Genomic DNA, 27,660 nt, shown 5'->3' with positions numbered 1-27,660 from the left:
CTGGTGATTGGACCTGAGCTCAGAGCTCAATTTAGATCATGACATCTGGATTTAGAACACATGTGAGCTGTGGCAGCAAGTTTCCAGGTCACCACTGATCTGAAACAGAGACCAAAGAGCACTTGCAAAAGACCACTCCAAATAGAGAAGATGCTTAAGGGACTGATAAACCACAAAGGTTTTTGGAACCCCATCCCCAGCATTTCGGGAGCAGAACTCCTCAGTGTTTCCTTTATCTGGCAGCTATAAACAGGTGTTAGGAATGGGGGAGGGGGTGAGATGACACTTAACAGTCTCTATACAGCTTAGTCCAGGGCAGGGAACATGGCTCACCAGTGACTTTCCTAAAGTGGCTATTGTTCAGATTAAGCTCAGGAACTCTGGTAACAAAATGTCAAGCATCAGAAAATACATACCTACTATTAAGATCCGTGCTGAACTTTGAAAGAGAAAATCTAGGAGGGGGATATCAAAATGTCTTTTATTTTTAAGTTCTCCGGGAAAAGCATAGCCATGGTAATTCTAATAGAATTAGAATGAAATCTAAGAGAACAGGGGGAAATAGTGTTACAAATCTCCCAGCTCAATTTTAATCTCCATCAGAATTCACCTTGTGTACCTTTCTTAATTTTTCTTGGATGCTGATATGTCCAGAATGCTGGTGTTTCTGCAGCTCTGGATTTTATGGGCAATAATAGTAATATAAAAAATCCTCCCCCTTGCTCTTTTCCCTCTCCTCCCCCAGCTATCTTCCTCTCTCTCTTCTCTCTTTGTAGTGAATGTCAAGGCTGTCAGTGTCATAGTCTGACATGATTAGTGTTTCTGACTTTACACCACGAAGCAGACAGAGAGAGGCACGTGAATGGAAGGAAAGGGAGGCAGGATGCACAGCCATTTAAAAAGTCAGAGAGAAAAAAAAGAAGCCCGACCTCCTTTCTGTGAGGTTCCTTGATTACAGGGCAGCTTATAAATCACCTTGGACTTTTCTCATTATCCAATTAGTTCATTTCCTCACTCCTCTGGAAATCCCTAAGGTGTGGATCTATTCTGTGAGATCAAAGCCAGTGGCTGTAATAACAGATAAGACAGAATTGGAGATTCAGCGGATTCTAAGGCTGTGGCGTGTAACAATCAGCACACGTTGGGCAGATAGTGCCAGTCCATTTCAAGTATCGATTCGATGCACTTTGTCACTCTAATGATGTTATCTCATTAAAAGAGATAAATGCCCCGCTGTTCTTCTAAGAGCATCTGCTTCTCTCTCTCTCTCTCTCTCTCTCTCTCTCTCTCTCTCTCTCTCTCTCTCTCTCTCTCACTCTCTCTCTGCAGCATAGCTCTCAGCACCAGCACATTAAAAATCACATTGAAACCCAACAGCAAGGTTTGCTACAGAGCTGTTTACCAAGGCTTCTTTTTAATTGCTTTTTCCTTTTTGTTATCCCTTCCAGTTCCTCCCCACTCCCAACAGACATGCATAGAAATAAGCAATATAAAGATGCATGATCATAATAGGAAGGGCTTATTGAGTGTCTAGTATCAGGGTTTAACTTATTCCTCCCACATCTTGTGAGATAGAACGACCCTCAGTTCACCAATGAGGAAATGGACTTTGGTGTTTGGTAACTTGACCAAGATCACATGGGTAATAAAAGCCTAAGCCACAACTGGAACAAGGGTTCATCCAATCCAAGTTGATTTTGAATCCTCATTTTCATTCACAAAGCAAATAAGTAAATATGACTGCAACTCAATTAGAACAGGTGAAAAACTATAAAAGAAGGGGGCAATTATTCTCCAGCCTACTAATACCAGGAACACAATGCCATAGGCACCACAATAGTTTTGTTTCAACAGATTTCTTATTAAATAAAAAGGTAGCAATTTTCCATAATGAATGTTTTATACATTATCCCTTTGTGTATCAGCCCTCTAAAGTACACATTATTAAAGTCTATTAAAGTCTGTATTTAGCAGCATTACTAATGTGCCTTTAGGGAAATTATTACAATGAAACAGCATCAGTCTTTCACAAAATTTCAATTGTTTAATATTCCCTTTTTCCTTATCTGCAATACATATATCTATTTTTAGCTATAATCAGACCTCATCCAAAATGCTATAATCCCACCTACAGCTGTCACAACAAATAGTTTATGGGTTGGATTTCTGAAATAACACAAGGCACATATATTGCTAATTTTACACAGTGCTTCTGTTTTCCTAACTTACTGCAGTTTTCCTACTGTTCTAATTACAGGTACTACTAGATCACGATGACATATGATGACACTTTACCTCTCTGGCTAGGGCTGGGTCTCTTAATTAATTGCTTATATTCCTATTTAACTGAATCTAGCCTCTCAAGATAATGTTACCATATTAAAGGCTGAGGGTAAGAAGTTATAAAACTATTGCATAAAAGGAAAAGGACAGAAAATAAACAAGCCAGAAAAATACATATGCTGTGATTAACCAAATCTAAATGTTTTCATTTAAATATAAATATTGTCATTTAGATGAGACCAGAAATATATCATATATCATATGTGTGTATAACTTTCTGAAGAACTTTTACAAATTATTTAATTTTATATATCTTAAATAGTCATTGCTCTTTTCCTATCTAGTATGCTACAAGTCCTATGGTATGAGATTTCTGAAAACCAAGTCAATGATATACATGTACTCAAAGCATAGTATTCAACCCAAACATCTTACAAAAAGGCTAAAAAAACTTTCATTTATTTTATGGAGACAAAGATAACAGGACGAATACCAGCAAACAGTTTTGCTTTGTAAGGTCCACATGAGAGTACTAGGAATTCTAAAAAGCTGGATTAGAAGCAACTGTCGGTTATACATTTCCTTCATAGACAGGGATCTCACTGGGATACATTTGCAAAATCAGGCAAACAGGGTCCACTGTTCATATTCTAGAGATGGACAAGCCACAGATTAACTAAGCAACTAAATAATCATGTTTCCAATCACCAATTGACTAAATAAGATGTAACTTAATTGCAGCCATTAAGGCCTACTAATGAAAGGAGAAGCAAAGGGTTGATGGCCTAGAGAAGGAAGACAGAAGTATTCCTCTGTTTGATTCACAAAGGCCACAATCTACTGGCCTCTGGTATGGACACCAGTAGCCACCAAGCTCAAAGAAGTCTAAGTTGACATCATGTCCAAAGTGCCTCTCTGCTTATGCTGCATGAAAGTGTGAACTTACTTCAACATAAGGATACAGACTAACAACCCACCAGTTTAGCTAACATTCAATTACAGCTCCACATGAAGACTGGCACAGAGCAATTCATCAGCATGGGGGCAGGGAAGCAAAGCAGTTTCAATCAAGAATCCTAGATACTTTTCCTTCATTCCTCACAAAATATGTACTCACTAGACTCCCAAATCAACTACCCCAAATTTCTATGAATGTACTACTAAAAAGAATAAAGTGGGGTGGAATGTGCCCCCCTTTTCTTTAAGTGAGACTTGCTTGACCGTCAGCAGCTGAGACAGCATTTCACAGGCTGAGGCCCCTCAGACTTGCAGTTATATTATGGTCACCCCAAACCATATTTCCTCTGTTTCTGAGGCTCTTATGGGTTTAAACAAACCCCCAGCCCATCTTTTTCTACTCTGAAGCCTTCGTTACTGCCTGTTAGAATTCTCCATCTTTTCTAATAGGTTGAGAAGCTGTTAGGTCAAACCATAAGATTCCATCATTCAGGACTTTGCCAGAGCTCACTGTTATACATCTGATTCCAAATTCTCTGTACAGAATAGTTCAGGTTTTTGATATCTGCTTGAATCCTGAAGACTGCTTCTCAGAAAAGGAACCAACTGCTGTTCAACCTTGCACGACCTTTGAGATTTGAAGGTGAGCATACATCCAAGGGGAAAGAGAGAACACCACTGAAATGTGTTTTTCTTTAAGCAGAAAATAGAAGACTTGGGACTGAAGCAGAAGTGCTAATGTTGCTTCCATATTTGAAATGATTGTATGAAGAGATAATTCTACAAAATTTAAGAGGCAATTCTCTAAAATAATATATGCATGTATGATATGCATGTATTCATATATGTACAAATACATTTACACAATTATATGCATTTTAAAGGCAAATTAATATTACCTAAACATATTCAGCTAATCTTTTTAAACTTGTCTTCTCCCTTCTTCATGTCAAACCAATCATCAATGAGAGCACATGACCAGGTGTTATTTTACATTTGCAGTCCTACACCTCACAGAAGGTATTTATATTCTGATTATCTTCCTAGAACTTCACTGCACTGCCCAGTATGACGCACATGGCAAAGGTGTCTAAAGGTCTAACATCACCATTTCCATACATCCAATAGAACTGGCTTTACCTGCCACACAGGTGCTACATTGGCCTGGTATCACCAATGTACCTTTTAGCTTCCCAGACACTATAAAAATGAAGCTTTCAGAAAGATTAAGGACAATTATTTCTTAAGGTGTTGGAAGTAAAAGTAGAAGAAGGTAAAAACACTTAACACTCAATATTCTTGTTAGTGTTTTTTTTTGTTTTGTTTTGTTTTTGAGGCCTAAGAATTGATCCCAGAGCTTCAAGCATGCTAGGTGAGTGCTCTACAAGTTGAGCTGCACTCCACCCATTAGAGTATGTCTTGTCATTCTTAGGGCATGTGTACAGTCCAGTTCACTGACTGGTTCTCAAACTTTTTGTCTTAGGATGCCTTTATAGGCTCACAAGTTACATGAGCCCTGAAGAATTTTGTTTTATAGGACTTAATTCTACATGTACATCATATTAGAGATTAAAACTAAAAAAAATATGGAAAATGTGGAACAAGAATTATCTCAGGGGTGACAGCACTACAGATCATGAAACCACCTGAAATAATGTGTTTATGTGTATGTGTGTGTGTGTGTGAGAGAGAGAGGGAGAGAGAGAGACTGAGACAGAAAGAAAATGACAGCCAAATAATATCTTATATTCACTATGAAAATAGCTTTGAGCTTCTAGGTAGAACTCCTGAAAGAGTCTCAGAGCCTCATTTTTCAAGACTTCCCAAACCGCAGTTTGAGAAAAATGGGTCTAGTTCAATCTTGTATACATCAGCAACATCTTTGAAGAGATAAATGAAGAAATAAATGACAATTCTGAGTAAGAGGACGTAATACCCACTTTAAATAATTTGAGCCACTAAACCAAAGGACAGTATCTCTTTCAAGAGCATTCATCTACTTATATGGCCCCCAAACCATCAATACATTAAGAGCTTCCTTCCTGGAAATAGGCCAAACAGAACAGCTACAAAGAACTAATCTTTGTTTCATCAATCTCTCTCTTGTTTTCTATTTGCCCACTAAACATCTTCCTGCAGCTGTACTTCAAATGCAAAGAACTAACATAGTATTTATTTTAATGTTTGTTTTTTCTGCTTACTAATAAAACACAAATACTTACTGTAGGAAAGGTAAAAATACTGGAAAAAAATTTTTTAAGGAAAGAAAAAAATATACCTATCTTCTGAGAAAACAACTTTTGACATTTTGGGCCTTATTGTTCAGTCTATTCATCATGCATAGTAACACTAGAATAAAAATTCATATGTTACCAAGCATTTACTGCGTTTTACTTAGAAGTGTTGTTGGTATGAAAAATGCGCACTACTAAAGAAAATTTAGATCAGACATGCAAAAAGAACATTTGTTGTGAACTACTATCCTTTTTCTGTGTACATACATGTGCTTTTCTAAAAGGAAAGAGAGAAAAAAAGAAAGAAAGGAAGGAAGGAAAGAAGGAAGGAAGGAAGGAAGGAATTACAATATAGTGTGCAACTTGCCTTCTCCTTAATTTACTTAGAACATCTTTTTATGCCATCAAGTGCTCTTCCAGGCTTCCCTGGTGCTTTTTATTGCATGGCTGTTCCATGGTTATTACTTGAAAAAAATTACTGTTAAGCAATATTGTGATGAGCATCTTAGCTAAATTTTTACACACATTCATGGCAATAGTTTTGAGTTAATGTTCTAGAAATAAATTTTTTGGGTCAAAAGGTATGTACATTAAGCTTTGATTCACAGTAACTCCTGCCTGTGTTTTCAGTGTGTATGAGAGCTCCTGATATTCCCAATTCCCACCTTCATTGAGTAATTTTACCTATCCTTATCAACTGCATAGGTGGAAAATACCATCTCATCATCTTAATTTGCCTTTCTTTGATTACTGCGGTGGTTGAATACTTCCTATATGTTTTATTATTATTCCTTTATGGATTTTATCTTTCTGTTCACTGCTCATTTTCTATTAAAACAATCTTTTGTTATTACTTTAATCTGCAGGACCTTACTAAATTAGCTAAATTAAAGCTCTTACCATATCAGATATATTAGCTTGTCTTCTGAACTAGTTCAGAATGTCAGAGTCCTGTACTATGTAGCCCAGGCTGTACCACAATTTTTGAATCTCTTACTTCAGCTTCCCAAGTGCTAGGATTACAGGCATGTACCACCACACCCATTTCAGAATATTTTTTGATGGAAAAGAATTTTGAGCTTTAAACATTTTTTTTTTTTACAATTTCTACCATTAGACATTAATAAGGCCTTCTAAACTCCCTGCTCATTTAATGTTTACTTATATTTTCTTTCAAGCCTTAGTTTGTCATTGTGCCATGAAGCCCTGGGCATCTTTTCCACACAGATCATCTCTGGTTGACCCCAAGCAAACCTGCCAATATCTATGCCAGCATCATCACCAATGGTACCTCACATGATAAACAGGGACCCTAAACTCTGCAACTATCTTCTTCCCTGATACCTAATTGAAATGCCCCTTCAGCTAGTTGGAGTTCAAGAAGGAAGAAGAGAGTTATAGCATGTGACCAATGACAGCAACACACACAGTTCTCTAACTTTCTAGGAATAAGTCCACTTGGGATGCCAATCACACCCACAGCAATACTTTTAATACTTTAACTCACATACCTCATTGATGAGATGGCTTTGTATTTGTGCTGAGAAAGAAGTTTCCTCCCCAGAGAATGAGTTATTCTTTGTCTTATGCCAAGAAAGCCTGAGAAAAATGCTGACTGCTGGAGGTGACGCATCAATCTTAATCTCTACTTTCAATTAAAATAACATAAAATCAAGTGCTTACTGGGCCACTCAGGCAGAACCTGGGTTCTTTCTAGTCAAGACACACCTACTGAGACACTTGAAATTTCTTGGGAGTCTGATTCTCACGTGTGTGTCAAGAGCACAGCCCCGATAGCAGGTATGGAGTTGCCCTGGAGAAACTCTGGGCAGGGCCGACAAAGCAAATTGTGCATGCTGATCAGACATTTCCCAAGAGTCTTACTTTCTAGTACATCAAACCTGAAATAACAGAAACCAAGATTTACAATGCTAGTTCTCCTCCTCTGTCGTACATAGTAACTGTGAGGAAGCACAGCTGTCTCCTTTCTAGAGTTTTCAAAGCTGAATTTTCTGACTCCTTGAAGGTAAGTATTTAAGCCAGGGTAAGTAAGAGCTTCTTTCTCTTTGTCTAGCCAAATGCAAACCTTTCAAAAACAATTGCTGTGTTATTTTTCCTGATCTCTTCAGATAGAGCAAAGAAGATACAGCCTCCCCCAGAGTTTCAATCTGGAGGTCCCTTCCAGAATCTTGCAAATACTCAAGAGATCTTAGACCTTCCCATCTTTGAAAAGGCTGAACAAATGGCCTAATGGTACATAGAGAGGGATTTCAATAAGTTAAATTTGTTTTCTGAAGTGTAAGCATTCCATACATCTTTGCAATACAAAATCATCCAAGAGTCCTAACCAATCATACGGGAGCCCATAGATTAAAAACATCTATTTTTGCCAGTCTTTGGAAATGTCTCTCTTCATAGGGAAATGGCTCTCCAAATTCTGGAATACTTGCAGCAGGAGAAGCAAGCTCTTCATGCTTTTAGTGGCTTGCAGTATCTGACTCTTCCCTTGGTCTCTGAGCCATCACCCACTAGGGCAGTAGTTCTCAACTTTTTTTTTTTTTTTTGCGAAGGGACATTGCGTGACATTCAGGAGACATTTTGGGTTGTTATTGACTGAATGAGTGTAATGGATGCTATTAAAAATCCTATAGTGCAGAAGACTGTCATTCACTATAGAAGATTACCTAGTCCAAACGTCAAGTATCATAGCTGAGAAACCCTGCTTCAGCCAGTCTAAACTCTTTTGTGTTTTCTAAACCTACCAGACTTTCATGTATGCTTTTGTGATTAAGCACAAGCTGTTTCCTTTATCTGGAGTGCTTCCTCAGCCCAGTATGTTAACTTTTACTACCTAGGGTCCAACTTAAAATCCCACCTCTTCTATATTGCCCTTCCTAGATCCCACAATTGAGACTTATCTTGTTAGAACAGTAGTCATGCTGACCCAAAATAGACCATCACCATCAAAAACCTTGATCCAGCACATATTCATCATTTATTCCCAGAGTGCCTATCTAGTAATCAATCACTGTTCACCAGATCAATCAGGGAATTAATGGAAATGTTGTAGATACTCCTTAAAGCAACTAGGTCTAAGGGACAAGAATATTCTAACATCAAGGGCAAGAGCAACAAACGGTATCGAGTGCTTGGAATATGGATCAGCACCATGTTAACACCTTCCATCCTTACAACAATCTTGCCAGGCAGGCACCACTATTATTAGTATTTTATACATGGGGGAAATGGAGGTCCCAAGAAGTTAAGCCACTTGTCTAGATCATTGAAGGTAACATCTGGCAGTGCTGATATTTAATCTCAGGAAATCTGGCTCCAGAGTTTCAATCTTCTAAAAGTCATACCAAGGGAGTCATACTAACAATCAATCTTTCAGCCACTAAAGGCCTCTAAAAAATACAAATGATACCTCCAGAGGTTATATAACCATGGAAACACTGCTCCCGACCCGTGACCCTTTGAAACACTGTTCACAGGGATTGTACAACATGATATAACATCTTGAGTGTTCTGGCATGTGAAACAACCTAGTTGTACAATGGAAAGAGGAAGATCATGGTACCATAAAAAAAATCCAAATACTGTTTCAAATGCCTCTTACCTTGTTCATGCTGCAGAGATGAGAGCAAGAGATCAGACATGTCACAAAGTGAGGCAGCTCTTGAAGAATTTCCTTGTTCCTGGAGGTCTCAGTTCCTGAAGCAGAGAGCTGCATTATGAACATAAACAAGAACCCTTCAGCCTAAGCTCAAAAAGGCTCCAAGATATCCTGTGTTCAATAGAACTTTCTGACATGATGCAACAATCCAAGATGGTGGCCACTCATGACTCTTGAGCCCTTATTTGCATTACTGGGTAATAGAGGAGTCCATTGAGACCTGGCACATGGTGGTGCTGTTGACATGCAAGTTTCTTGCTGTTTTGTAAAGAGATCAAAGGTCAAATGAAAAACTGTTATTGAGCACTAAATTAGGAACTAACTACAATTTTAATTAAATATAAACAGTCAATGCCTTTAGTGGCTATCACATGAAACAATACAGGTCCCAGACAGTTAAATCAAGAATCTTGAGGCATACCACTGGTCACTGGGTATGCCAATAGACAAGCAAAAGCTAGATATTATATATTTAAGAGTGGTTACACATTCATAGGGACAAAAACACTATGATTTAGTAACTATTTTTGAGCATTTACAAAAGGCAAAGGGGCCAATGACAGGAATTTCTAGTTCAAGCTTTGACCTTTTTTTAAAAAAAGAAAGAAGCTAGAATGTCAACAGCACCACTGTGTGCCTGACCTCTGTGCGTTCCCCTGTCAGTATCTACATACACAAAGAAATAGACAAGCGCTGGTGCCTGGTAGTGTTACTGCATGAAATTCATACTTAGACCCTTACAAGGTGTACCATCAGGGAATTCAATAAGTCAGTTTTCTATGGGCCAAATGAATCAAACAATCCAGTCCCACCAATATTAGAATCAGAGTATGGATTTTTAGTCATCCTATTGGTTGTTAAAAAAAACAAACAAACAGGGATTTTAATCCATTTGAATTGTGGTTTTGAATGAAACAGTTTATGGTATGGTTTTGAGGTTCTTTAACAAACAAGAGAATGAAAAAAATATTCCCAAGCATTTAGCCTTTTTCTTTGAAAGATGTTTATGAGGAGATCTGAGAGAATAAAACACTGTAAGTTTCCTTATATCCACCTGACTGGTACAGTACTTTATCAAGTTGCATCTAGGGATGGATTACCTATTTGAACTTCCCATGAAACATGGAATTGGAGAATGGTGAGACAAAGGACAAGGAAGCAATGCAACAGTGATATACACAAAACAATATGTTGGAAATGATCTGTACAACTTGGGGGTGGGGGAGAAAAAGTAGGAGAAAAATGAGGGAAAAGGGGTAACAAGTGTGACAAGAAATGCACTTATTACCTTACGTATGAAACTTAACCCCTCTGTACATCACCTTGACAATAAAAAAATATAAAAAAGGGGTAACAAGTGTGACAAGAAATGCACTTATTACCTTACGTATGAAACTTAACCCCTCTGTACATCACCTTGGAAATAAAAAAATATAAAAAAGAACTTCTACAAATTTCAAAGTTTGGAGTTTTAATAAATATTTTTTACAGTAGGCTAAAATAAAGAAAAAATGGAATTAGAACTTTAATTGGGATATAAATGCTTTAAAATAAAGCACAGGGTCTGGGAAGGTAGCTCAGTGGTAGAGCGCTTGCCTTGCATGCATGAGGCCCTGGGTTCGATTCCTCAGCACCACATAAGCAAAAAGAAAAAAGCTGTAGTGGCGCTGTGGCTGAAGTGGTAGAGCACTAGCTTTGAGCTAAAGAGCTGAGGGACAGCGCCCAGGCCCAGAGTTCAGGCCCCATGACCGGACCCCCAAAAAATAAATAAATAAAGCACATATTTTAAATTAAAATAAGAATAGAATACATTCCACATGAATATGAAGTTCTCGGAATCATATCACCCTTCACAACCATCTTTACTTCTTAGTGATCAGCCTTTGCCTACCAGAATGTAATATGTCTGCTAACTGGAGCAGTCCGAGCTGTATTCTCCATATTAACAGTTTTCACTGCTAAGAAAATCATTCAGCAATTAAGTTTTCAAAAGATTAATTCCTATTTCATATATATATATATATATATATGTATGTATGCATATAACCATGTTGTGAACATACTATCATTAGTTTTTATTTATAAATCAGAAAATAGGGAGAGATAATTGCAAATCACGGTAGGCACAGATTCCAAAGAAAACATCACATTCATTCACAGCAATATTTTAATGATAATGTCCACCAAACAGAGATCCTAAATTCTGACTCTGCAGCATGAATACAGAAAACATCTCCATTTGTATACAATGACTGGGCAATCATAGCTTCACAGTCATGAGAACTCACTAATTCACTTAAAAGTAACTGAAATAATTATGTATATAACTTTTAGTCTTTGAATTTCCAGAAACAGAATTTCTGAATTTTAAAGTAGAATTCTATACATGTTTCCACAGAGAGCTACATAGATAGATCCCTTTAAAACGTATAGTCTAACACTGAAGTAGAAAGTTTATCTCAAACTTTGAGATGCCAAACATAACAACTTCAAATGATCATATTGGTATTGATACAGGAAGGAGGGCCCAAGTTACAAGCACAATTGCCCTGAGAAGCTCTACCCAGTTCAACCACGCCACAGTCCTACTCCCTCAGAACTAGGGCAGGCAGCTTGCACTGAACTAATTATAATTACGGACCTCTCCCTGTCTCTGACTTAAAGTGTCCTTATGCCATTCTCATATATGTCATTCTATAACTAAACAAGAATAAAACTCCTTTTGAGGAGAATATTAGTTACATAGAAATATTAATATTATGAACAGAGATTTTTTTCTTTATTCTCATTCACAAGGCCTAGGATGATAGACTTTTAATGTGGGACCTTAAAACAATGCTGGACCAGGGCATGGCTCAAGTGGTAGATAGAGTACCTGCAGCAAGCACAAAGCACTGAGTTAGACCCTGGAAAAAGAGAGAGAGAGAGAAAGAGAGAGAGAGAGAGAGAGAGAGAGAGAGAGAGAGAGAAGGAAGGAAGGAAGGAATGAAAGAAGGAAGGAAGGAAGGAAGAAAGGAAGGAAGAGAGGGGAGGAGGGAGGAAGGGAGAGAGGGAGGGAGGGAGGAAGGAAGGAAGGAAAGAAAAGAAAGAAGAGAAAGAGAGGGAGAGAGAGGGAGAGGGAAGGAGGGAAGGAGAGAAAGAAAGAGAGAAAAAAGGAAAGAAAAAAGAAAGAGAAAAAGGATAGCAAAAGAGAGGAAAAGGATAGAGAAAAAGACAATGCTGATACTTAATGAAGATTTACTGTTTTTTTTTTGTAATAAAGGAAAACCTTTTAGAAATCTTTTTAAAATATTAAGACTAAAAAAAAATAAATAAAATATTAAGACTATCAGAATCAATACTTTCAAAAATTTTTACAAATGAATAGCTGTATAGTGCTCGATTACATTAATAATACTCTTACAGAATTTTAAGACTTGTGTGGTAGCATGTACCTATAATCTCATTTACTCATTAGTCAGGGATAGATTAGGAGAATTGCACTTAGTTAGAGTCCAGGCAAAATTTGATGGGATCCTATCACAACTCACAAGTAGAGTGTGGTGGAATAGATCTGTAATCCCAGATACAAGGGTAGCATCAGTAGGAAGATTGAACTCTGAGGCTGACTGCACATGAAGGTGTGAGGGCAAATCTGAAAAATAACCTAAAAGCAAGAAAGGGCTTGAGATGTAGCTCAAGTGGTAGAGGAATTAGCAATTGAGAGGCTCTGAGTTCAAAGCCCAGTACCCACCCCCCAAACTTCTGTATGTATGCTCTCATTTAGTACTGATGTTAATCTAAGTGATAGTTTTCCTAACCAGATCTAGGGAAACAAAAATGTTATAGTAATTAGCAGTACACATGAGGTGGAGCTATAAATGACTTCAAGAAACTATTTAAGTAAAGAATGAATAAGGCAGCCAGGCTCTGGTGGCACACACCTGTAATCCTAACTACTCAGGAGGATGAGATCTGAAGATCAAAGCCAACCTGGGCAGAAAAGCCCATGAGTCTCTTATCTCCAATGAATCCCAGAAAACCGGAAGTGGCACTGTGGCTCAAGTGGTAGAGCGCTCACTTTGAGCTGAAGAGTGCAGGGACAGCGCCCAGGCCCAGAGTTCAAGCACCACAACTGACCAAAAAAAAAAAAAAAAGCGAATAAGGCCACAAATGAAATCAACCCAATCCTCCACAAAAACCGCACACATGTATATCACACACACACACACACACACACACACACACACACACACACACACACACACACACACACACACACACACACACACACACACCCCTTCCTCAAAGACTACCACTAACAGAAAACTATTCAGAGAAAAGATGATGGTTTATGTCTGGACATCAACAAAAAAAAACTGGTCTTATTCTACCAAGTGTTTTCCATCCCCTTGGACTAGAGAACCTGGCAATGGTTCTATTTACGAAGAAACATAGGAAAAAAATCTACAGTTCCAAACCAGACAACCACCAGGAGCTGTGAGCTCATGCCTATAATCCTAGCTACCCAGGAGGCAAAGATCTGAGGACTGAGGTTTGAAGCCAGCCTAGGCAGGAAAGTCTATGAGACTCATATCTCCAATTAACCACCAAAAAGCCAGAAGTAGAGTTATGGTCCAGTGGCTCAAGTGGAAAAGCACTAGCCTTGAGCATAAAATCATCAGGGAGAGCACCCCAAGTCTTGAGTTTAAGCCCCAAGACTGGTGTGTGCATCTCCATTCCCTTCCCCCAATCTCCTCCCGCCACAAAACATACTACATCTTAACAACAAAACATAAGATATAGAAAAGGAGTCTTGAGTACCATGGCAGAATTCAAGGAATTTTCTTTCCATTCTATTTTGTAATGGTTCTTTTTAATGTATTAAGAAGGCAGAATCTTCCTGTACTAGACAAAAAAGAAATACAGGTACAAAGGGTACCTTAGGAAACCAATCCTATAAGCCACTGCACCTTCTACCCAGCTGATTTTAAATGAGTTGATCCAATGGACAACAAGCCTTAGGTCAACCATGGTTTTATAGGACATGTAATTCATTTCTTGTTAAGGAAGCAGACAGGTGAGAACAGGGTAAAAACAAGAATTGGACTGGGAGCATAACTCAGTGGTACAACACCTGATTAGCATGCATAAGGCCCTGGGGCTAATTCTCAGAACCAAGGTTAAAAAAAAAGGAAAAGAAAACAGAAAACAGAAATGGAAGGCTAAAAAAAAGTGGAAAAGAAAGCAGAAATGGAAGGAAAGGGAAAGGAAGGAAAAGAAAGAAAGGGAGGGAAGGAGGTGTAATTACAGAGACAAGATCAGGGGAGCAAATGAAGACACCTAAAGAGTTTGGAGATATGGTCAAGTACTCCTCACCAGTCAGGTCCTTGCTATGATAAGGACTCAGAGAATCAGGTTCCTGGTGACAATTGCACATTCCACATATAGCTCTAGGGCTATATACTTTGTTGGATAGGCATCTCAACGTGGGAGTTGGAGAAAAGTGAAGACCTGACTTAACTGTTTCTCCACTATTTACCATCATTCTCCACCTAGCAGAGAGAGAATCTACACCACTTGTGTGGTAGTGCAGAGGCTTGCAAAGAATAGTACAAGCCAGCTTCATTCTGCCTCCTTCCTCTCCCAAGAGAAGCTTTAAAGTGTCAAGTGTTGCTTCTTTGTATGCTGAGGCTCAGCTCTTGAAAGTACTGCTAATATGTATTGCCAAGAGAGAATGACTATGTTGACTTGGGCTTTTCTCTCCAGTCCAATTCCTTATTCCCTTCTGAAATGCTTATTGTAGAAGCCTTTTATAATTTATCTCAAATTTGAGCAGCTCACACACTCCAGAGTGATATAGGCCACCAATATCAAGCAAGTGATTCTAGCTTCTAAACAGAATGAACCCAAAGTCAGTCTGTGGTATGGGTGCAGACTCTTTCCTTCTCTTCTCTCTACCATACCTGGCAGTATAAACAAGAGGACTGAAGTACCTTGAGATGCCTAACATCCCAATTTCAAATGGTATCGATGCAGGAAGGAGGGCACAAGTTACAAATAGACATGTACTCTTCAACACAATTGCCAGATCTAAGTCCTAGTAGGGAAGAAATGAGTGAAGTAATAAAAAAAAAAAAAAAAGATGAACAGGCTCTGGAGGGAAAGTTAAAAAAAGGAGGACTTGGAAGCTTGAGCAATCAGATGCCAAGATGAGTGAAATAACCTTCATTTCCCCCAACCTCATTTGAGGATTGTTGTAATTCTCACGTCTCTGAACTTAAATCCTGACAGTTTTCAATTGAAATCCTTATCCAAGACTAAATAAATGCAGTGCTAGTTTTTTCAGAAGGTCCAGCTTTTTCCTTCCACAACAAAAGGCATTCTGAGGGGATTCATGGTCCCAAGACAAAGGGACAAATGACCCCTATCCCTACCCCCAATAACATATACACCTTCCAAGAGATTGGGGTTTATTCCAAGAAGCAGCAGCAGAGGACCAGAGTAGAAATGCCTGGAAGTGTTTGACAGGTTCTTCTCCATCCTTAAAATTACATCAGAGTTTTGGCTCTGGCTCCTTGGGACCCTGTATCCTCACTACCCCCACGCTGAAGCAGCAGAAACACTCTGGAACCTGCTCTGCACAGAAGATTGGGAGTGTCAGTCATTTTCCTTGCTCCCTTTGCACCACCTCACAGAAAAACTCGGGAGCCACAGAGATGATGAGAACCTCTTCCTTTCCTATCAGCAAAGTCTGCTCCCCAAGGATAAGGTTGGTGATTGGAAAATTCAGATACTGAATTTTATTTAGTATATAAGTTATGGTGCACTAGGAAATTGGGATGAGGAAAAGGAAATGAGACTATAAATTATAAAGGAAACACACACATGCAAGTACACACACACACACACACACACACACACACACACACACAATCTGAAAGCCAGAGGTGGAACAACAGGAGGGCCAGGAGAGCCAGGTGCTTTTGCATAACCACTCCTGGCAAAATGCTGGGGTCTACCAGAGCCAATTCATCACAGAACTGAAGTTTAACTTCAGAGCTATTCGCTGGTAAACATCCACCTCCGTCTCTAGAGATTCAGGACTATGTATCTCAAGTTAAAGGCACAATACTGAAGTAACTCCCAGGAGATTACCTGGCTCAGTCCACTTCCTCTGTCTAGTTGATGGTCTAATTCAGGAGTCATTAAACAATAAGATGAGTGACAGTCAGCCGGGGGAAGACAATGGGGAAACTGAGACTGACATTCAGTGCTAACCCCAGCAAAATAGAAACAATACACAGAAGCCCAGAGCTACTGATATTACAAAAATCCAGTAAACAGGGACACAGATAAAGATTTGTTCCCTTCCCCCAAGCAAACAGTTTGAACTCAGAGCCTGATATATACTAGGCCAGAACTCTACCCCTTAAACCACACCCTCCAAAACTTTGTGGCTTTAGTTATTTTTCTGATAGGGTCTTGAGTTTTCCCCTGGAGCCACCTTTGGACTGTAAACCTCCTACCTGTGCTTCTGAGAACCTGACATTACAGACATTACAGGTATGTGCTAGGTATGTGGTGCCTAGCTCAGGCTTGCTTTTCCTTTTTTTCTTTTTTTATCAGTACCAAGGTTTCAATTCAGGGCCTATGCTTGCTTAGCTGGCTTGCTTGGATGGTGCTCTACCACTTGAGCCATGCCTATCGCCTGGCTTTTTACTGGTTATTTTGGAAATGGAATTTGCAGACTTCTGCCCACCTTGGCTTTGAACTGTGGTCCTCTTGATTCCAGGCTCCTAATTAACTACGATTACAGGCATAAGCCACCCGTGTCTGACCTAGACCTGCCCTTTTTTTTTTTTAAACACCAGAACCTTATACTAATACTCTTGAAATCCCATAGGGGTTGTATTTGATGGGGCAGTTTATATCATCTAGTGTCCATTCCTTTCGATCTTCACAGGGGTAGAAATTCTGACCCTGTTTCCTGGCACCTTGAGGGCTATGCCACTGTGGTTTTTCCAGACACAAAAGTCCCTAAGAGAGAGTGAGCAAAGGAGACTGGGAGCTAAGTCAGTTGGTCTGAATATATTCCCTATCTGTTGACACGTGACTGACAATTTTCCTCTGAGTTGCTGTTCCTTTCTCCTTACAATTGGGGAAAATTATTTATACCTTCAGGGACTGTCTTGAGTACCAAAGGGCATGACCTGAAGAAAAATACTTCACATGTGGTATTCAATGGCCAGACGCTCTGCCCTTTTCCTGCCCTGATCCCCATGGGCACAATCTTGTTCATTAAATTGCAGGTAGGTGTTTATCTTCAATCACTCACTGTGGTGAATTTTAAGCACTTTAAGAGAAAAGAACTTGTCTGTCTGTCCCTAAATACCAGCACCTGTAACATGGCCTCACAGACATTAGGCACCAACTGTATGCCAAGTTTGGTAACAATGTTTAATAATATCTTTCTTACATCTGGCACCAGTTGGACCTATTTCCTCTCATCTTCTTCGCATGTTTCAATATCAATATCTTGGTGGGCACACACTTATAAATCATAGCTTCTCAGGAGGCTGAGAGCTGAGTATCACAATTTGAAGCCAGCCCAGGCAAGAAAGTCTATGAGACTCTTATCTCCAAGTAGAGGTGTGATACAAGTGGCAGAGTGCCATCTTTGAGCGAAAAAGCTAAGAGACAGCACTCAGGAATAAGTTCAGGCCTCAGTACTGGTACACACATAGAGACACACAGGATCAGTATCTCTTCCCACTTCTCATCTGGCTAGAATATCTTGAGAGTACATGAAGCAAAACCAACAGTAAAGTGGCACCACACTAATTGTAGCAGCTTCCATTCCTAGTTGCCAACATGGCATACCGCTGCAAGGGAGGTCCTCCCTGGATCTCCTGAGTTCCAGGTAATTCTTTAGTCCATTTGCAACTTCAGACTGAGAAGGCTAAATTGCACTCATCTAGAACAAAAGTTTACTAACCAGGTCTGCCATATCTGCTTTCTTTGGCTTTATGCTGATAGAATTCAAGTCTCCTCCAAACAATTTCAGCCTCCTTCTCCCTTGGGCAGGGGCGGGGGGGTGGGGGAGCCTTGCAGCACAATCCAGGCAGCCCCATTTCCTGTGATTTGGTAGGAAGCTGAAATGCCAGACAGCCTAGTAAATTATTTTCAAATGGACTGCTGAAAAAAGGAACAGAGTCAAGAGGAATCACTAGGAAGGCACCTCTTCAAAGAAACTGAAGGGAACCAGCTCTTACTTAGAAGATTTCATTAAGGAATTTATTTTCAAGTAGATCTAAAAGACAAGTTTCACTGAGGGGTAATCACCTTAATGTGAGTGAGTGTTTATAATAGAACTCTTCCTCATTGTAAGCCAGAGTGCTCTTGTGATGTGTTCTTCACAGAAGATGCTTTGGTTCATCCCCAGGAGAAAGCTCTGCCTTGGCATGATGAGCTTGTGGATGAGAACCTCAAGGATCCATTGTTCATCTCTGTTTTCATGGAGCTCAGTTTCTGTACCCTTCATTACCAGCTTTCTCTTAGCATGGTCTATTCTGCTGGTTTCCAGACCTCTCCACAGGCCCCTAGAGCTTGCTTCTACCAGGGCCCAAGAACTTCAGAACTCAGAACTGGTTTCTATATCAGAACCGCTTAAGTTGTCCCACATGCTGGCAGAGAAAACACCAGACCAATGGTTGTTCGAACACTATACTCCTGGATTTCCACCCTGGCTCAGATACACACAGGGAGGACCCTTTTTACCCCTCTGACAAAGAGTTCCTATTGTTGAGCATGAACATCATAGCCTTAGATCCTATAGTCAATGGCAGGTCTAAAATACTCACAGGGCAGTGGCATTGTGACTTTTGGCCCTTGCACTTCCCTTTCCTGCTTTTAAAAGCTCACAGAAACTAAAAAAAAAAATCTGTTTTATTGAATATACTTAAAGAATGGGGGCTGGAGGGCCAGTAGTTAGAAGTGGCCAGGCTGTATCAGATCAGTACATACTATTCTGCCATAAATGTCTAGTTTGGGATTCCTTAAATCCAATAGGACCATTAGGTCCTATAGATTGTCATTTACTTATCCTTTAGGATACCAGAAATACTTTGTAGAATAAGCTATGTTTTTGTATTATGTTCCCTAACTCTTCTTTATAACACAGTACATTGAATATGAAAAAGCTTAAGTGTAGTCCAGGCCTTGGGAAACCTATACTCAGTATCAACTATCCAGGAGTTATCCCAAGGAAGCAGGTCACCTTCCTACCCAAGGTTGCTTTTTCTGTCCTCAGTTCTATGGAAAGGGATCTCTTTCTCTTTCTGTGACGTAGAATTGGTTGAATACAAACTGATGTTTTGGTAGAGTGAGAGAGGCAACACAAAACAAAACAGGGCACCACCACCTCTCCATGTCACAGCCAGGCTGTATGGGGAGCGGCTGTCCACTCTGACCACAGCCAACTAATCCTTACAAAACAAACGGAGGAAATTCATGCCTGCCCTAGCTGTGGAAAGCTCAACATTCCTTCATAATGAGAGTTCCAGCTTTAGAGACTACAGCCACTGGGATGGGAAGGATGTCAGCTCTGCTCTCGAGAAAGTACTGTTGCTACCCTTCCCCTTTTTCTAGGGCTGAGTACAGAGGCGATGAACTTGGGCCTGGGCTGGTCCCTGGTGAGGAGTTTCTTACTGCTCATATCAACATCCCCAGGCTCAGACAGTGGGGTCATTTCCTCTTGCCTAGCTCTGGGAAAGTTGCTGCAGGCAGCCTTGAAGGATTCCACCTGCTAGGGCCAAAATTCCAACAGAGAAGTTGTTCTGCCAAAACAAAACTCCAAGTCTTTTGGTTAGGAAAATTTCTCCCTGCTCATGTTTGCAGCTTGGAAAACTTAACCTAACACGGCACTTCCATTTGTAATGACAGAATTGATATTTACTTATGAACCATGAACTCAGTGGTATTCTGTGTACTTAGCATGCTTGAAGTCCCAGGGTTCAGTTCCCAGCACCACACCCACATACTCATCCATCCCAAACACAACACATATACACAGAAAGTGGGATTCAAACGTCTTGTCTTTTACTTCAGTTTCAGAAGCAACTGAATGCCCAGCTTATGAAACAGAAAGTGAACTGCTAACCCAAAACAAGAAGGTAAAGCAGTGGTTCTGAGCTCTAAGTTCTACTTGGCAATGTTCAGAGATCTTTCTGGTTATCAGTTTCAGGAGAGAGGCTACTGGCAACTCCTGGGTAAAAGCTGGTGAGGCTGCTAAACACTCCAGCATGCATACAATAGATTCCCCAATAAAGATTTAATCCAGTCCAACATGGCAAATGCTGAGAATGAGGAACACTGATGTAGAGGGAAGACCAAAGATGTAGACAGGGCTAAGACCAAGTTAACTAACAACTTTATAGTAATATTGATGTTATTCAGTCTGGGGTTCCCCAAACCGAAACACACACAAGAAACAGTTAATTAGAAACCAATTCTTTCCTCAAGCAAAACAAATAAAAGTCTCCCTTTAACTCCTCAGAGTAAAATCATTAAGAGTCGTGAAGCCAAAATTGGAGTGGCTTCCTTAGATCATATTACCACTACCTCATGACTGGTTGTTTATTCCAGGTCAAGGTGCTATCTGAATGTATACTATCAAAATTCAGTGATGACTATTAATAGAAGGAATTTATGAGCTAAGTTCAAGGACATTACTGAAAGCATACAGACAAATATAGGTGTGGAAAAAAATGTCCAAATGTTTTAACTTTTCAAATACTAACTAAATATGGGGAACCATAGTGAAGTGACCTACATTCTAGGATAGCTTTTTAAAAAGCTACACAGAAGAGTTTTAAATAAACGCAGAATTGCAGAAATGCATCATAGTGAAAAGAATCATGGTGAATATTTTGCAATGCTCTCATTTCTAATTTTCTATTCCTGTTTCTATATGCTCTTATGGCCCACTTCCATTATATTTGATGGTATAATGTACATTTATATAACCCAATGAACATGTTCATTTCAGCAAAAGGAAGGGGGAAAATCTTATGTAGCATTGATAATGCATGCTAGCAAAATTTGGAGAAGAAAAAGAAGAATTTTATGAATGAGCAGGTACAATTTTTTAATGAGATGTTCTAAAGGTGTGTGGTCCAAACAGTAAACAAAACTGATTCTCTAATGTTAACACTGCTTGCCACAATGTAAAAATTGTTTTCTTGTTCCTTTTCAGTGTCCCAAAAGCTAAAGAAAAATGAATACTTTGGTAGGGGAAAATGATATCCTTCTTGGAATTTCAAAATCTTTATTCAATGCTTCTTAAGCATGGAGACCATAGTAATGACTCTATTTTACCTACCACAATTATGGTACACCTCGTAGCAATTCTCCACAATATCCACTTTCCTCCCTCCACTTAAGTCCTGCTAAATAATCTCTGGAAACCATTAACCACGAGTCCTGTTCCAATTTTCCTCTTCTCCCTCCCCTGCTTCCTCGGTCATGCTGGCGTCAGGACAAAGCAAACTTGTATTACATCACAGAGCAAACTAATTTTCTCTAAACCAGCCATTGGTAGGTTACTGCTACTGGAACCCAAGGCTGTCAACAGTGTGGTCTTTGTTTAGGGAGTGTCGCTTAAAAAATAGTTCCCTACATCCCCCTTCCTCTTCTAAATAGAGGCAAGCTGTTGGGGCCTTTCTAGCCTGGCTCCACCCAGCTCTATAAACTAGACATTACCTTATACACAAATGACTCTATGGCATTCCTCAGTCTAGCTGCCTGCTGCAAAATTCCTGGGCTTTCCAGCCCAGGGCAGTGCATGCTCCCCTGGCTTCCCCTTCTTTTTCCTCTGGCCCACCCTCATTTTTCCTTTCTCTTCTTTTTCCTTTTTTCTTTCTTTTCTTCTTTCTTTCTTTTTTATTTTTTAATTTCCACTGCCTCACTGTGTTTTTGTGTAAATGATCTCACATGACTCAACAAATCCATCTGCCTGAAGCAGGCCAAGTCTGGAGCCCTCCCAGGAGGGAGGAGAAGAATTGCTTTGTGGAAAGGACCTGGAGCTCTGCCCTTTCTCTGGCTCGAATTACCCGCCTGTCAGGCCTGACGGATTTGGCTAAAAATAAAAGGAAGCGGCCCGTGAAAAGCAGATGAATGGGCTCAGCAGTTCCTTAGATAACACAGGCCTGCTGTCGCCCAAAGCTCCCCAAACAGAAACTTCAAATGTGGGGGCCTCTGTGTGCAGAGATGTGGCTTCCAGGTGAAGGGGGCTGTCAACCCGTCAACCCCTTTGGAGTGGGGGACATGGCCTATGTGATGAATTGGTTTTAGTATAATTGTGTGTGTGTGTGTGTGTGTGTGTGTGTGTGTGAGAGAGAGAGAGAGAGAGAGAGAGAGAGAGAGAGAAGGAGCGAGGGGGGGGGGGAGAGTGTGTATAAGACCAGGAGAGAGAAAAACATTGACTGAGACAAGGTCAGCCTAATATAAAAACATTCTAAGAAAGCAGTCCAGTCCAGTGGAGGGAAGGCTTGGCTTGTTTAAAAAAAAAAAAAAAGGAAAGAAAATATTATTTCCACTACAAAATTATCCTTTCCTTTCCCTCCCTCCAACGCCAGACATTTTCAGCCTCCCTATGATGTCACCTCCATTCAGAGCCAGCAAAGAGCTAAAAGTCGTCCTTATGCCCAGTGCCCGCAGTGGGTATTAAGCACTTAGGTTGGCAATGTAATGACACACTGTAACAATCTGTAATATGAAGCAGTCAGCAAAGCCCTGGCTCTGAGAGCTATTTCACCCAACCATTAACCATATGCTTGGCTCCTCAGATAGCCAAGCGGGTGTTCCAGCTTACCATCTGGTTTCTATCCACACAAGCAACTGCAAAGCTCATGCGATGTCCCTCTGCAGCTGTGGGTTTCTTTTTCTCTCTGTTTTACTCTCTTCTCTTCCCCTTTCCTCCTCCCAGTTCTTTTTGGTTCCCTCACTAGAGAATTCTCTGCCATTCATCACGTGCAAAGAAAACTTTACCTGACATGGTAGCAGCAGAGCCATTAAGAGTACACAGCTGTATTGTAAACACGCCAGAGGGCCATTACCATCCGCAGAAATCTGTAAAAGTCAGTCTCTACCCCTTCCTCATCTCCTATGGTGTGCTGACACTTGATCCAGCATGTTATAAATAGGTACATTCTTGACAGACCCAAGAGTTGCTGTGGTGGCCCTTGTAGTCACTTCATATTCTGGGTGGGACTTTAAAACACACACACACACACACACACACACACACACACACACAGACACACACACACACACACACACACACACACACACACACAGCCAGTCAGCTCTGCATTCAATCTGCCTGACGTCAGTCTCACACAGGACAACATACTTCTGACTGCAAATAACCAAGCTTACTGTAGAATTCAGTTCCTTTTACTATCCTTAGTGTGTACTTTTCTCATTTTTCCCCCCACTTAAAAGCCTAAAATGAGAGATATAAAACTTTAGAAGACCATGCAGCTGTTTTCAACAAATTGATAACTTGCAAAATTATGCTTTCTTCTGTCTGAATTTTAACAGCATACAGATATGACATGGAACCTGCTCTCAGAATTTTTAGGATTTCTTCACCATGTTCCTAAAGTATTTATTCCAGAGTTACTCCTTTACAGGATATAAAGTATTTTACAACCTTTTAAAAGTTTACTAAGAGAGATTTGATGCAGACATAAGGTTTATTTTTCTCCCCGTTTTCATAAAATTAATGCCTACACAAGAGCCCATTTTAGTGAATTTGGAGATTAAAACTAATTTTTCTCAAACTTTACTTGAAAAGCTGGTTTCTTACAAACCAAGGGCAAAAGGAAGAATATCATTAAAAAGTGATTAACTAGAAAGTCAGATTATATCAACAGAGCTGAGCCTGGCAGTATCTTCAGGGGAACAGTGTTTATTCAGGCTAACAAGGGTGCAAAGAAGGCCACTACCTGTGCAAACTGCTTAAACCCACTGACCCTGTTGGTCCTCATTCTCATGATCTCTGCTGACTATTTCTACCAATAAAAAACATTAACATTCTGCCTCATGTAGGTTTTAGAGAAAAATAGACAAGGGAATTTTTAATTTCAGAAGTTCTAGGAAACTGTTCATAGATGATGATGAGTTCTATTAAGGGTTGTTTTCTGTTAGCCGGTGGGTGTGTCAAGTGGTAGAGTGCTTGTTTAACAAGGATGAAGCCCTAGGTTCTATCCCCAATAATGGAAAAAAAAGAAAGAAAAATTAAAGCAAACAAATAAAGGCTGTTTGAGGCTCTAAGCAATCATACAAATAAGAGAATGCATTAGTTTTACTTCCAACAAAGCTAACAACATGATATAATATGAAGAAAGATGATTAACATCAACATTTTCCTAGCTAATTAGGAAGTATTTACTTAGTCTTTTTATAAATACTGGGTCCACTTCAATTCTCCAGCCTTATTACATAGAGTTCCAAACTTTTTTTTTATTACACAGGGTGGGCCTGCATATCAGTCTTTTTTGAAAAGCTTCTCAGGTTTGTACAGTTGAGGCATCTGACTCTATATGACCCATCAGGACACTAGGAACCTCTTCACCAAAACCAAAATGAAATTTTTGGAATGGAAATGAAAATTTAAATTTAGAACCAGAACAATGGCTTCTAAATGTTTTAGAACTGGAGACTTCTACCAAACCAAAATCCTATGAGATTCCTGTAGAGAAAACAGGTAAAATATGTGATATATATGGTCATTTTATACCACCCATCTGCATAGTACCTGCAGATTTCATGAATTTACAGTTTTATCTCATTATAAGTCACCCAGTGAGAACAAAGAGTCTACTTTATTGAACATAAAATCAGGAACTGGAGTTATGGCTGGGAGGTTCTGTCCTGTCCACCTCAGCATCTAATTCTTTCCTTTACCAATGATTAAAGTGATCAAGGCATGTAGAAATAGTAGCATGTGCAGTGGGACGAGATAAATTTACAAATTAATTTCTTATTTGGTGCTGAGGGTCAAACCTAGGACCTTGTGTATGTAAAGCATGTGCTCTACCACTAAATTATATCTCCAGCTCACAAATCAATTTAGTAAAGGTCAATCAAATGTCTAATACACACCAGATATTGCCCTTGGCAGTTATCGGAGGACTAAGTTGATGCCTTTTCCTTTGGGGAATGTAGCTAAGAAGATACTTCATGGCAGAGCTGTCAGACAAGGGCAATGATGGAGATACTAAAAGCCTGGGAGGTAGGAAGCAGGGCAGGGGCTTATTCAACTTGAGAAAATGAGGAATGTCTTTGCCAACATGAGCCAAATAGGTCAGGCCCTAAAAGTCTGAGCGGGATTTATGACAGTTTACTAAAGAAAAGAAGGACATTTCAAGAAGATCAGAACATGGAAAAACCACAAGTATAAAATGTAACTGGTGAGTATGAGGGTTAGGAGGAATAACAAGGGAACAGGAAGGACTGAGCTACAAGGCCAAAAGGTAACTGAGGCCTGGAATAAGAAACTTTAAATCCCTGGCACAAGCACAGACCTCAGGACCAATGGAATAGAATTGAAAACCCAGAAATGAACCTACAGACCTATAGCCATCTAATTTTCAATAAGGGAGCTAAAAAAATAGAATGGAAGAAAGACAGCCTCTGCAGTAAATGGTGCTGGCAAAATTGGTTAACTATTTGTAGAAAACTAAAGCTAGATCCTTATATATCACCCTGGACCAGAATCAACTCCAAATGGATCAAAGACCTCGGAGTCAAAGCAGACACTCTGAAAACATAACAGGATGGAATAGGAGAAATCCTAGGTCTCCTTGGCACAGGCCGAAATTTTCTTAATAGAGACCCAGAAACACAACAAATCAAAGAAAGATTGGGCAAATGGGATTGCATGAAGTTGCAGAGCTTCTGCATAGCTAGCAAGATCAATAGAAAGCCCACGGATTGGGAGAAGATCTTTACTAGCCATACAACGGACAAGGGTCTCATATCTTAAATATACCTGGAACTCAAAAAATTAAATCCCCCAACAACAAACCCTCAAAGAAACACTGCCCAGTAAATAAGTGGGCTAAAGACTTAAAGAGAAACTTCTCTGAAGAGGAAATAAGAATGCCCAATAGACACATGAAGAAATGCTCAACCTCTCTAACCATAAAAGAAATGCAAATCAAAACAACATTGAGATACCACCTCACCCCAGTTAGAATGGCTATAATCAAGAACTCTAATAACGACAGATGCTGGAGGGGATGTGGACAGAAGGGAACCTTACTGCATTGTTGGCAGGAGTGTAAACTTGTTCAATTACTTTGGAAAGCAGTATGGAGGTTCCTCAAAAGACTCCACGGAGAACTCCCCTATGACCCAGCAATCCCACTTTTGGGCATTTACCCAAATGACCACAAACAAGACCATACTAAAGCTACCAGCACAACTATGTTTATTGCAGCATTGTTTACCATAGCTAAGATATGAAACCAACCCAGATGGCCCTCAGTAGATAAATAGATCAAGAAAATGTGGTATATATACACAATGGAATTCTATGCCTCCATCAGAAAGAATGACATTGCCCCATTTGTTAAGAAATGGAAAGACTTGGAAAAAATTATATTAAGTGAAGTAAGCCAGGCCCAAAGAAACATAGGTCTCATGGTTTCCCTTATTTGCAATAACTAGTATATGTCTGAGACAAGCAGAAAAGGTCAGATAAGTTGATGTTAGGAAAATGAACCCCAAGATAAGTATTCAAATGTTTTTTTCTTTCATGTGATTGTTTCTAACATATTTATAGGATGATTTCTTTGTTGCTTTGTATGTCCCTCCCCCACAGTATAACCCCTGTTTTCACTGTATTTGATGTTGGTATAATTGGTGGAGGGGAAGGGAAAAAACAAATCGTTTAAATAGGGATACAGGTGGTCCCATTGCAACAAGGATATGTATAAGTTGTTATGTCGAAAAATGAACTTTACAACTTTGGTGGGGGGGAGGATCAGGTGGAGAGGTGGGGGGGATGGGAAGGGATGGGAAGGAAAAAGAAAAAAGAAAAAAAAGAAACTTTCAATGTCCTTAAACTGCATAGATCAGCCATGACAGTAGAAATACAGAGTGAATCAAACATGTAATTTAAAAATTTCTGATAGCTATATTAAGAAAAGCCAACAAATAAATAATGTTAAAATAAATTAAAAATCCATGAGGAATCCATTTTAATGACTTTTTTTTCTTTTAGTGGTACTGAGGTTTTACCTCAGGGCCTTGTGCTTGTTAGGTAGGTACTCTACCACTTGGGCCACCTTTTAAACATTGGTTATTTTGGAGGTAGGGTTTTGTTTTTTGTCCTCAGCCTGGGCTGTAATCCTCCTACTTGTTCTCCCTGTGTCACTGGGGATGACAGGCACACACAATTGCACCCAGTCATTGTTCTCCCCTTAGCTGAGTAAGAAGTACATGTCAGCCGGGTGCCGG

The 27,660-nt window shown here is 39.7% G+C and overlaps 1 protein-coding gene across 1 annotated transcript in view; it reads right to left on the bottom strand.

Moving 5' to 3' along the window:
* Bach2 (BTB domain and CNC homolog 2) overlaps positions 1-27,660 on the bottom strand; it is a 356,175-nt gene that overhangs the window by 260,924 nt on the left and 67,591 nt on the right. The window contains exon 3 of the mRNA XM_042679581.1: positions 9,094-9,201. The gene's annotated coding sequence lies outside the window, so the exon portion shown is untranslated. The remainder of the gene's footprint in view (positions 1-9,093; positions 9,202-27,660) is intronic.

Source organism: Dipodomys spectabilis, unplaced genomic scaffold (assembly GCF_019054845.1).
Source record: "Dipodomys spectabilis isolate Male_0828 unplaced genomic scaffold, ASM1905484v1 ptg000053l, whole genome shotgun sequence".
NCBI lineage: Eukaryota > Metazoa > Chordata > Mammalia > Rodentia > Heteromyidae > Dipodomys > Dipodomys spectabilis.
Note: the sequence above shows the minus strand (reverse complement) of the source record. Positions and strands in the feature narration are given on the sequence as shown.